Raw genomic sequence first — 13,218 nt, forward strand, 5'->3', positions numbered from 1 at the left:
ATGGTTGTGAGGGATTTCGCCGGAGATGGGGACGGAAATCTTCGGAGATGGGGACGGATTTCTTCGCCGTAGAGAGTGAGAGATGGAGATGGGACTGAGTTGTGATTTTAGGTTTTAGGTTATGAGTTGCGATTACGGGATTTGTCTTAATATTCTTTTTGTAATTTGAAAATAAAATACGCGTAGCGATTATAATGGCGCTTTAAATATCGCGTTGCGATTTACGGATACGCGTTGCGATTTTATGTATTATCGTTGCGATTTACGGATACGCGTTGCGATATACGGATACGCATTGCGATTTACCCATACGCGTTGCGATTTACGGATACACGTTGCGATTTACGGATACGCGTTGCGATTTATGTGTTCGCGTTGCGATTTTCATATTCGCGTTGCGATTTTGGAAAATCGCAATGCGAATTTGTACTATCGCATCGCGATTTTCAAGAATCGCGTTGCGATTTTGGAAACTGATTTGCGATTCTGGAAACTGATTTGCGATTCTGGGGATCGCGTTGCGATTTTTATTTCGCGTTGCGATTTTGTTGGTCATTTTGGCAAATCCAAAAAAAGTTGGTTAAAATCGTATATTATAACTTTTTTTTGGTCACTGAGGCGATTTTCTCTAAAAATAATTATGATAAAGACACAAGATTTTTTTTTAAAAATAATAATAATATAATAATAATAAATAAAAAAAACGAAAATAATAAAAAATAATATAAAGTTATAAAGTTATAAGATATATTATATAAATAAAGAAATAATCAAATAAAATAATTAAGAATATATATTTAATAGGTATAAATAAACTATTAAAAGCATAAAAATATATACGACTAGATAAAGATAATTACAATATATATATATATAGTAATATTAGACTTATAAGTAAAATATTAAAGAAATATATATATATAATAATAATAAAATATAGCAAAAAATAAATGAAAATAATTTAATATATATATATATATATACATATAATAATAATAACATGAATAATAAAAAAATGAATAAAATATACATATAATAAAGGGACTAATATGGATTTTTAAAAAGCTATTCCCCTCCTTTAACCGAAAATCAAACCGGTTTTTAAAAATAAGCCTCGGGGTAGATCTAGGTTCGAAACTTCGAAACCCCACCCATTTTGGTCATTGGCGCAACCCACGTTTTGAGTTATTCGAACCAAATCTCAAAAAAATACGTGCACATACAAAGAAAAAAAAAAAAAAAAGAAAATGCTACCTTTTATTTCCTTTTCGAATCCTTTACAATAGTTTTGGCTTTGTATCTTCCCGTGCTTTCCTCTATGTTTTGTGTATAAATCGTGTGTTACAATGGTGAGTTACAATGGCTATTTATAGTGCTTGTGGATCCTATCTTTAGGAATTTAAATCTTAGTAGAACTCTATCCTATTTTTAGGAGTTTGAATCCTAGCAAAATTTTATCCTATTTTTAGGAGTTTGAATCCTAGTAGGACGAAAATGTATGTTGACAGCTGCCCCTCTTTGCCCATAGTCGTGTAACGGGGATAGGGCAAAGATTAAAAGACACACTTTTCGTTCAGTGGAGTTGAAAATTAACTTTGATGTTTCAATAACTCCCTGTCGAATTGAGTTACGGATGACTCCTCCATCGTGAAGTCGAGTTCATCTTGAAATGATATGAAATTGAAGCCGTAGTTCGGAATTTGAATCAGCACGTGGCTTCCCGTTACCCTTCGGTCTTCTTCTCGGTTTAAAGACCTTGGATCAGAATCGAACTCAGAAATCTTCATTGACAGATAGCTTTTTCTTGATTTAAGCTATGTTGTTTGAAAATGGTTGCTTGTCACTAAGGCACGGCTAACCCAGGTCATCTTCTCGACTTGAAAACCTCGACTGCAACCGGAAAGTAGTGCGATTGATGTGTCATCGAGCTGAATGGAGTCGAACTCGACAATTTTGATGGCAGATAATCCTTCTTTGAGTTGGATATCCTTTGTCGTGAAGTTGAAATCCAAGTAAGTAGCATTGTTCCGAGTCCAATATCCTCTGTCATGAAGTTGAAATTGGCTCTGGAACCGGGAAATTGTTTGTTGACAACCACCGTCCCTTCGTTGTGAAGTTGATCTTGTGTTGTCTCGAGTCCAATATCTTTCGCTGTGAAGTTGAAATTGACTCTGAATGAAATTTTGTTGACAAGCAGCGGTCCCTTTGTCGTGGAGTTGAACTTGCGTTGTCTGGAGTCCAATATCCTTCGTTGTGAAGTTGAAATTGGCTCTGAGATTGGGAAATTGTTGTTGACAAACAGCGGTCCATTCGTCGTGAAGTTGAACTTGCGTTTTCTGGAGTCCAATATCCTTCGTTGTGAATTTGAAATTGGCTCTGAGATTGGGAAGTTGTTGTTGACAAGCAGCGGTCCCTTCGTCGTGAAGTTGAACTTGTGTTGTCTGAAGTCCAATATCCTTTGTTGTGAAGTTAAAATTGGCTCTGAAATTGAGAAGTTGTTGTTGACAAGCAGCGGTCCCTTCGTCGTGAAGTTGAACTTGCGTTGTCTGGAGTCCAATATCCTTCGTTGTGAAGTTGAAATTGGCTCTGAAATTGAGAAGTTGTTTGTTGACAACCAGCCGTCCCTTCGTTGTGAAGTTGAACTTGTGTTGTCTCGAGTGTCACGATATCCTCCATCGTGGAGTTGAAATCGCGGATGTTTGGCTTCGAGCTAGACATCCTTCGTCGTGAAGTTGAAATCTATTCTCGAGCAAATTGTGTCGTTTCAAGAGAAACTGTCTCAAGGGAGACAAAATTTGTTTGAAGGAAAACATATTCAAAGTTTTCGTTAAATTGTTTTCAAAGTTTATGTTTGGAGAGAAACTGTCTCAAGGGAGACAAAATTCGTTTCAAGGGAAACTATCTCAAGCGAGATAAAATTCATTTCAAGGGAAATGTTTTCAATGTTTATGTTTCAAGAGAAACTGTCTCTAGGGAGACAAAATTTTCTGTTTCGAGGGAAACTATCTCAAGAGAGAGAGAAAAAATCATTTCGAGGGAAATGTTTTCAATGTTTATGTTTCAAGAGAAACTGTCTCAAGGGAGACAAAATTTTCTGTTTCGAGGGAAACTATCTCAGGAGAGAAAAAATTAATTTCAAGGGAAATGTTTTCAAGAGAAACTGTCTCAAGGGAGACGAAATTTTCTGTTTCGAGGGAAACTATCTCAAGCAAGATAAAATCTTCTTAAAAAAACAGCCTTGAGTGAAATGAAATGCCTCTTTTCGAGTGAAAATGGTCTCAAGCGAGACAAATCTTGTTTTAAGAAAAACAATCTTGAGTGAAATAAATCTTCTTTCGAGAAAAACAGTCTCAAGTGAGACAAAGTATGTTTTAAGAAAAACAAATTTGAGTGAGATAATCATCTGCATTAAATGAGTCTGTCTTAAGTGAGACAAAGTTTATATTGGAAATGTTGAATCTGGAGATGAATGTCGATCTTTCAATCTGTCGAGTTGGCTTTTAATCTCATCTTCTCCTGAAAGATCTGTAAAATGTATATGGATGTAACTATCCTGATGATGTATGCTTGATGTATGCCCAAATGAAATTTATTTGCTGTTGAATTTGCCCTCAAGGGAGGAAAAATCAAGGTTTTTATTGCTCATGATGATGAATTTAAAGATGCAAATTTCATGCGTCATGTATGTACGTGTTGATGTATATGTTGAGATGTGAGGGGAATGGCTGCGTGTGCAGTCTTCATTCTGACTTAATTTGTCTTCATTTCCACCAGGGTGTACTCTTGCATACCTCAAGACAATTTTTCCTTCCCTTATCAAATTTTGCCCCAGAGATGGTTTCCTTTGCCTCTGTTTCGATCTTGAGCTTCGGAGCGATATTTGTTGAATTCTAAGATATGCTTCCAGAGAACTTATCTTGTTTGAAAATGCTTTTCTTCTTTCGAATTTTCAAAATTTTGAAAAATATCAAAAAGAACTTTTGAAAAAGTTACCTCTTTCTAGGTTTCACAATTGAAGCAAATCATAAAACATGAGTTCATTGGATATCAAAAGAATCAAACACTCTTTTAATCTTTGATAGCTGCAAATCTTTGACAAATATCAAGATCAAAAAGTTGGTCTAAAGGTGGGTTTGTTTCATCGATTTGGTTATCGTGAAGATCATGGCATGCCCCTCTTTCTTGATTTGGTATTTTGATCAGAGGCAAACAAAATGACATAACTAGCATAATCAATGACTAGACCTTTCAGAACACTTCTGTTTCAGTTCTCTGAAATCTTCCATTTGTTCAAGTTTCGTAAGCTTTTCTAACAAAGGTAGTGCAGAAATATCGGTCTAAAAAATGAAATTCTTGAGTGCTCGTGTGAATTTGACTATAATAGGTGTTTCTCAACTCCCTTAGTCTATTATTACCGAAAATTTCTTTTTAGATGAATTTGATTTATTTTGCCATTGTCTGGCTAGCCGAATCCATAAAGTCGGGGTGTTCAACCAATTGCTTTAGAGGGACATCTTATAATCACTTTTATCAGGTTTAACTGAAGGGTTCATCTCATCACAAAGTCTTTGACCTAACAAAAGTAGTGGAGCAAACACCGAATTGCCAAGTGTCTGAGCAATGTCATGATTTGAATGTAATCTATTCATAAAGCCAGGGCTTTCGAGTTTCCTCTATAACCAATTGCCTTAGTGGAATAACTCAGCTTTAGAGGGACAAATCACTGAAGGGTTCGTCTCATCACAAAGTCTTTGGCCTGACAAAAGCAGTGGAGAAAACACCGAATTGCCAAGTGTCCGAGCAGTGTCATAGTTTGAACATAATCTATTCATAAAGCCAGGGCTTTCGAGTTTCCTCTATAACCAATTGCCTTAGTGGAATAGCTCAGCTTTAGAGGGACAAATCACTGAAGGGTTCATCTCATCACAAAGTCTTTGGCCTGACAAAAGAAGTGGAGCAAACATCGAATTGCCAAGTGTCCGAGCAGTGTCATAGTTTGAACATAATCTATTCATAAAGCCAGGGCTTTCGAGTTTCCTCTATAACCAATTACCTTAGTGGAATAGCTCAGCTTTACGGATTTAATTTCTTAAGATTGTCAAGAAGAACCTGTTATAGTCTAGGTGTTTTTGAAAGTCAAGGGATCTCATCTTTAGAGTTCAATTTCCAAACAACTGACCTAAACTAGATTTGCTTACTCGACTATTCCATCTGTGAAGATCATTATCATCCCTGAACATCATAAACAAGGGTATAAACCAATTAGTTTTGCAATCTCATGTGCTAGTTGCCCTATTCTGTTCGCTCTTAATACGTGTCTGAATACCAAACCTTGGATGGACTCTTCATGAGAAGAGAAAACTTAGCTCGGTAAGAGAAAAATATGTAGTCTGATGTATCTTTTAAATTAGGACCAAGGGGTCTTTGTTTTGCAGGGTTTAATCTTGTCATTTGTCAAAGATTTACAACCTCAATTATTAAACAGTTTTTAATTGAGGTGATATTCAAGGAATTCAAGATTAAAATTTGCTCATCTCCTAAGAATGAAGCATTTTATTTAAAATGTTTAAACATCAAGTGACTTAAAAATGTTCACGCATAAGAAGTACGAAAGAAAAACAAGTTCAAACAAGATGATATACTTGATAATGCAACAAAAATCCTAATGGATGCCCCATATGACTCTCGATCAGAATGCCCCATTACATATTGAAAGTGAATGCCCCTGAATCGATCAGATCTTGGACCTTACATTTCAATGCCCCATAATTCTCAGTGGTGTGCCCTGAGCTCCCACTATGATAGCTGCATACGGCGTTAATATCATGACCTTCAGGATATGAGGCCTCTCTAGGTTTGGATTGAACTAGAGTCACAAGATTTTTCTCAACTAGCTTTGGGAGTAACTCCTCATATGTCATTGGGATTGGACTGATGAAAATATTTTCTTTCCTTGATCCTCTCTAAGTTTGTTTAGAAGTACTAGACGGTACAACGGCAATAGTTTTTGGACTTGAGACCGTAACACCTTTGTTGGCGTTGTAGGTATTGACATTGTTGATATCTCCCTCAATTTTTCCTTGTTTTATAGCTAGCTCGATCATCTCACCAGCCATAACTAGATCTGAGAAACCTCCATATGTAATTGCCACCAGGTGTCCAAAGTAGGGTTCCTTCAGGGTTTGTACGAACAACTTTCTAGTTTTTTTTTCATCCAGGGGTGGATGAACCTGCACAGACAAATCCCTCCATCGTTGTGCATATTGTCGAAAACTCTCATTATGCTTCTTTTCCAGGCTTTGTAGCATAACCCGGTCTGGTCTCATATCGTTGATATGCTTATATTGTTCTAGGAAAGACTTGGCTAAGTCTTTCCATGTCTTGATGTGAGTTTGGCTGAGCTGATTATACCAGCGGATAGCTGAACTGGATAGGCTCTCCTGAAAGCAGTGAATCAGGAGTTCATCATTCCCTCCATATACTGTCATCTTCCGACAGAACATAGTGATATGGGCTGATGGGCAGCTGTTCCTATCGAACTTCTCAAACTCAGGAGCTTTAAACTTTGGTGGAAGCACCAAATCTGGAACCAGGCTTAGCTCCCTTGCGTCCACTCCATAATAATCATGATCCCCTTGGACTATCTTCATTCGATCTTCTATCATCCTGATCTTCTCTTCCATCCTTTTCTCTTTGTCATCTTCATTAAAATCCGGGATATTGTAATCATCCGGATGATTATCAGGATTAGTTTTGGAAGTTTGCACCTTTACAGCAGATGGTGCTTTTCCTTTGACAGCAGAAGAATTTTCTTGTGGTGTTGGTATGATTTCGGGTGAGATAACCACCTGTGGGGCTGGTGATATGATTACCCCTCCGGAGGAACCTCCCTCTACTACACTAGCTTGTTGTAATCCAGATAACTTGGCCACAATTTGATCGACCAATGACTCCTGGTTCTTCTTGATGGACTCCAGGGTGCTTTGACTATTTTGAGCCAACCTGTCTTCCAATTCTTTTTGCAGTCTCGTCATGTTCTCCTCGAGTTTTTCCATTCTGGCCTCCATTTGTCTCTTCTTTGCTCGGGTATTATGCGGATGATGCGTATTTAATGTCTGTAGTGGTAGACTTGATGTTTTCTCTTTCGCTTTCTGAGACATGTTCTGTTTGTTAATACGAATGTAAAAACATGGAAAATATAGAAATAAACATGAGATATAGAATGCAAAATATGCAATGCATGATGTATGCAGCTTAGAGGCACTGATCCAGAAAAAGTGTTCATTATTATAAATAATCTTTATTCAGACAAAAATATCTTATCTTGTAAGAGACATAAAAACAATCGAAGGTACACTCGGATTAAATCCTCTAAACCCCAAATAGCTTCTAATAGATTGACAAGTCTTCTGCCTTCATCCGTTACTGGTTGAATACCTTGTCGAACCACTCTGGCTTCCCTTGCCAGGCCATGAAGATGACGGGCTACCTTCTGTACTTGATCTAGGAAGTCTCGGATGGCTGCGTCTCTGGCCTTCACCCTTTGTTGTGCTTGCTCCCAACGGAAACGCCACTGTAGACCTCCATCAAAGGGCACTATCTGAAGCTCGGCTGCTTGCTTTTTGAATCCATCTATGATAGCTTCTAACTCACCTATTGTTTTCCCATCTCTCTCATGCTGTTTCTCCAGATCAGTCATCTGGATTCTCAAGCGTTGGTTTTGATGTTGACTGTCTGCTAAGCGCCTCTGAGCAATCTTCATCTTTTCCTTCCAGGCTCTCTTATCAGGCCCCTCAAACTTTTTTTTCAGGCTGTGAGCTTTGTCTTTCCAATACTCGGAGGACATTTTCAACTTGGAGTTATCTTTGACAGCATCTTGATACTCCTTTCTTAAGTCTTCGAGCTCGAAACCGACTCTTTTTCTGTTCCTTTTTTAGTTTGTCTGCTTTATCTTACTGAGAATCGGCATCCAGTTTCCACTGATAGCGCTCAGCCTCAAGTTCTTTTATGCTATGCCTCAGCGCTGAGTCCGATCAATTACCCATTTCTCGTCTACTCCCGCAACTCTGGCCAGTGTACTCTTGAAAGGCTGACTTTTGGTGTGCTTAACGTAGACTCGCCCTAGTTTGATGTTTTCACAGTGTAGCAGTGTGGTGTATTCTTCGATAGTAGGCACCATGTCCTCCCAGTTAAAAGTGAAACAACTGAATCGGGTTCCAGAATTGGACCATGGCTCTAATCAAGGGCTCATCAATCCTAACGTGAAGTAAAAGTGCAATGTCACCGTACCGTTGGCTGAACTTTTATTTCCGATCATTCTTCCAACTGTCCCAGATATCTTGAAGCTCCTGTACATTGTTCTGTTTTAGGCTGATAGATGCGTAGCTAACCAGCTCTGACACATAGCTTTCTTGAAGGTTGTCTCACTTTTCTTTCTGAGTCTTCTCGGACCATAGTCGTACCTCGGGGTTTTTAGTCTCTTGTATTACAACACCTTTGTCCATTAATGCAGATTATTTATGGTTAACGAACACGTTTTTTTTGGTGGATCAACACCTCTTTTGAATGATGCAGATGATGGAAATAAAATAAAAGAGAGGAAAAAAATGAAAAGAGTTAGTAAGGTAAAGATAATAATCAAAGCAATCATGAAAATAAAAGTCCTACCCCACATGCTTATTATTCCTACCCGGACATGATCTCTATCCCGCAAGTTGATTTTGAACAAGTCCTAACCGCATAAATTTCTAGTTCACATGCTTTGAACAGAAAGTAAAGCAGGAAATAATTCCGGCATCCTAGGGTTTGAAATGAGGTCTTGGGGTGGGCCCTAACTCCTTGTAGTCTCCGAGTTTAGGTTCTAAAAAAAAGGTACCCGAGTTCTCCTTGCTGGTGCCCCCTTGGGCTTACCAGACCCTTAGTCCTAAACCCATCACAGGCTTGTGTGGACTAAGTTAAACTCGAGAGGACACATTCCCTTATGCCCATACGGAGAATAAATTCACACGAAGGCATAAGGTATATGAATCCCGAAGGTTACTTGCTAGGCCCATACGATGAATAAATTCACACGAAGGCATCGCTTTCACCCCTACTTAAAACGGATTCGGAGCTCGGGTATAGAGCCTTTAGATGAAAAAAAGAAAACTTTGAAGGCTGAAATCATGAAAAACCGATTAGTCCAACTATTTACTCGAAAATAATCAAAAGTAAGTAAAAAGGATCGAAATATTACCTTAAAATTTAAACTTACCCTTTTGTTAAAAAGACAATTGGAAATTACCTTAGCCTGACTCACTTACCGTTCCCAGTGGAGTCGCCAAGCTGTCGCAACCGTCTTTCGGTTGGGCCCCGGAATTGGGCTTCGACTTAGAAAAATGTGGATTGGAGTCGCCACCGATCATTTATTTAAAAATAAATGGGTTGATCGGATACCTTATTTCTTACCTGATCTGCGTCTAACTAGAAATATGTCGGGCTCGGGAGTCAGTTACGGTCAAGGAAGGATTAGCACCCTTGAACCGCCCTTTCGGTACTACGTAATTTCCAGTTGTCTTAATTAAGAAAAATAAAAGTTAAATTAAAAGGTAAAGTTTCGATCCTAATTACTTACCCTTGATTGATTTGAAAATATCTTTTAAAAAAATCGAGAAATGTGTTAGATAAACAAGGTAAAGAAAACAAATAAGATACAAGGGAAAAATAAAATAATAAAATAAATAAGTAAGATAAGAAAAAAAATAGTAAAGTAATAATTATATATAGTAATATTTGAAAAAAGGAATATATATATATATATATATCAAAGTATTAATAAAATAAATAAGCTATATATATACACCAAATACTTAAAAATAGAAAAGCTACCCTCCCAATTCACCGAAAGTGGGGGGCTTTAGTAAGAAATAAGACAAAAAATGGGCCCTCTAGGTTAGTAGTATATAATATAATGTTTAATAATAATAATGATAAATACACAAGGATTTTTTAAAAAAATAATAATATAATAATAATGAATAAAAAAAAAATAATAAAAATAATATAAATATATAAAGTTATAAGATATATTACATAAATAAAGAAATAATCAAATAAAAATAATTAAGAATATATATATTTAATAATAGGTATATAAATAAACTATTAAAAGTATAAAAAATATATACGACTAGATAAAGATAATTACAATATATATATAGTAATATTAGACTTATAAGTAAAATATTAAAGAAATATATATATATAATAAAATATAGTAAAAAATAAATGAAAATAATTTAATATATATATATATATACATATAATAATAATAACATGAATAATAAAATTAAATGAATAAAATATCCATATAATAAATAAAGTGACTAATATACATTTTTAAAAAGCTCTTCCCCTCCTTTAATCGAAAATCAAACCGGTTTTTAAAAATAAGCCTCGGGGTAGATCTAGGTTCGAAACTTCGAAACCCCACCATTTTGGTCATCGGCGCAACCCACGTTTTGGGTTATTCGAACCAAATCTCAAGAAAAATAACGTGCACATGCAAAAGAAAAAAAATGCTACATTTTATTTCCTTTTCGAATCCTTTACAATAGTTTTACCTTTGTATCTTCCCGTGCTTTCCTCTATGTTTTGTGTGTAAATCGTGTGTTACAATGGCGAGTTACAATGGCTATTTATAGTGCTTGTGGATCCTATCTTTAGGAATTTAAATCTTAGTAGAACTCTATCCTATTTTTAGGAGTTTGAATCCTAGCAAAATGTTATCCTATTTTTTAGGAGTTTGAATCCTAGTAAACGAAAATGTGTGTTGACAATTATTCTATAGAGACATGTCATTTTAATTTTTAGCCGTGATCTTCTCTAAATTTGTTTAAAATTAATCAAAGCATTTTAGTAGATGGGAAAATATATGAATTGTCTTTATAGTAGAATATTGATTTATTAAATCTTTTTACTATTAAAAGTTATCAAATAATGTTTCGATTATAAAAAAATATTTTTTTGATTATTATTATTAAAAGTTACAAAATGATCATCTGATTATTTATTATGTTCCATACTCATATTTTTTTTGTTAAACATTTTGACGGTGGTTTAAGCTATACGTTAATTTGTTAACTGATACATGATAAAATCTAATCTTATAATCATAAATGACTATCATATCTTAGTCAGTATGTTAACATCAACTCAGATGATAGTTAAATTTTTTAACCAAAAAAACGAGTTTAGAATATAATAAGTAATCGACTGACCATTTTATAACTTTTAATAATCGATAAACTCAATAAATTAACTTTTAATAATAAATTTTTTTTAATAAAAATTATCCTATAATCAAGGTACTTAATAAATTTACAGGAGATGACGGCTGAAAATGAAAATCATCTCAATAAATTTACAAAATTTCGACAATTCACTGGGAAAAATATCGAACATTTAAGTCAACCAATAAATTATAAAAGAACAATTTAATAATAAAAAAATTTAATAATAATAATAATAATAACTTTTTAATTAATATAAAATATCGACACTTATGCGTGTATTAGTTTGAGTTCTTCAATCATAAGTTTATTCTTTAAGAAACTAAAACTGACCTAACTTTATCCTATGGAGATAATAAGAATATATCATAAGTTTGCGTTGAGAGATATTTGTTTCTGGGATTTTGTTATTTAAGAAACTTATAAAATGGTGGGTTTCCTAATGTTATTCTTTTGTTACTGCAAAGTTTTTGTTATTTTCTTATTGGTTTTGCTTAAAATATCTAACTTTTTGTATTAAAAAATGAAAATTCTGAAATAAAAATGATCACACAAACACACTTTTTTATTACCGATTTTGTTATTTCGAGATTGATTTTGTCATATTTTTACCTGTTATATTGTTATGGATCGATATTTTTTATAAAGTATCGACACTTTATTGGCACTATAACTTCTTTTATTTTAAATTTCCAAAGTGTCGATACTTATAATAAAGTATAGACACTATCAACATACCGGTAGCTCTTTACCGGTTTTGTCATTTCGAGACCGATTTTGTCATATTTTTACCTGTTATATTGTTATGGATTGATACATTTTTATAAAATATCGACACTTTATTAGCGCTATAACTTCTTCTCTTTTAAATTCCAAAAGTGTCGATACTTATAATAAAATATCAACACTATCAACATATCCGGTAGCGCTTTACCTGTTTTGTCATTTATAAAACGATTTTGTCATTTTTTTACTGTTTTATTGTTATGGATCGATACATTTTTATAAAGTATCGACACTATCAACATATCCGGTAGCGCTTTACCTGTTTTGTCATTTATAGATCGGTTTTGTCATTTTTTTACCTGTTATATTGTTATGGATCGATACATTTTTATAAAGTATCGACACTTTCAATATATCCGGTAGCGCTTTACCTGTTTTGTTATTTATAGACTGGTTTTGTCATTTTTTTACCTGTTATATTGTTATGGATCGATATATTTTTATAAAGTATCGACACTTTCAATATATCTGGTAGCGCTTTACCTGTTTTGTTATTTATAGACCGATTTTGTCATTTTTTTACCTGTTATATTGTTATAGATAGATACATTTTTATAAAGTATCGACACTTTCAATATATCCGGTAGCGCTTTACATGTTTTGTCATTTATAGACCGGTTTTGTCATTTTTTTATTTGTTATATTGTTATGGATCAATATATTTTTATAAAGTATCGACACAAACCGACAAGTAAAGTTTGCCGGTTGCCAAATTTTTTAATATTTCTTCATGATTTCCACTTATTACATTATTATTACTCGATATTTCTGATAGCGCTAAACCGAATTTATCAAATATCTTTTAATATATATGATAAAGCCGTATATTAACCGTATATTAATCTACCTTTCCAGAGACAATTCCTTTATCAGATTCAAATGATGCTCTGAATATTCTTTTCCTTTCACTTTATTTTTCTTGAACAGGTAAGGCTGCACATGGGCTTGTTCCAAGTTTTAGTATTGTGAACTCCGAATTAAAAACCCAAATTTGCAGCTGTTGAAATAAAATGAACTATTTATTAGGATGAAGAAGTCTTAAATTGGATCTTGAAGGAGATTGAAGGGGAAGCAACCGATAATATTTTTTTTGGGTAAAGTATACAAATGATTTTTTAATCATAGGATATTGTTTTATTAAATACCTAATTATTAAAAGTTA

Source organism: Hibiscus syriacus, unplaced genomic scaffold (genome assembly GCF_006381635.1).
Source record: "Hibiscus syriacus cultivar Baekdansim isolate YM2019G1 unplaced genomic scaffold, ASM638163v2 tig00000452_pilon, whole genome shotgun sequence".
Classification (NCBI taxonomy): domain Eukaryota; kingdom Viridiplantae; phylum Streptophyta; class Magnoliopsida; order Malvales; family Malvaceae; genus Hibiscus; species Hibiscus syriacus.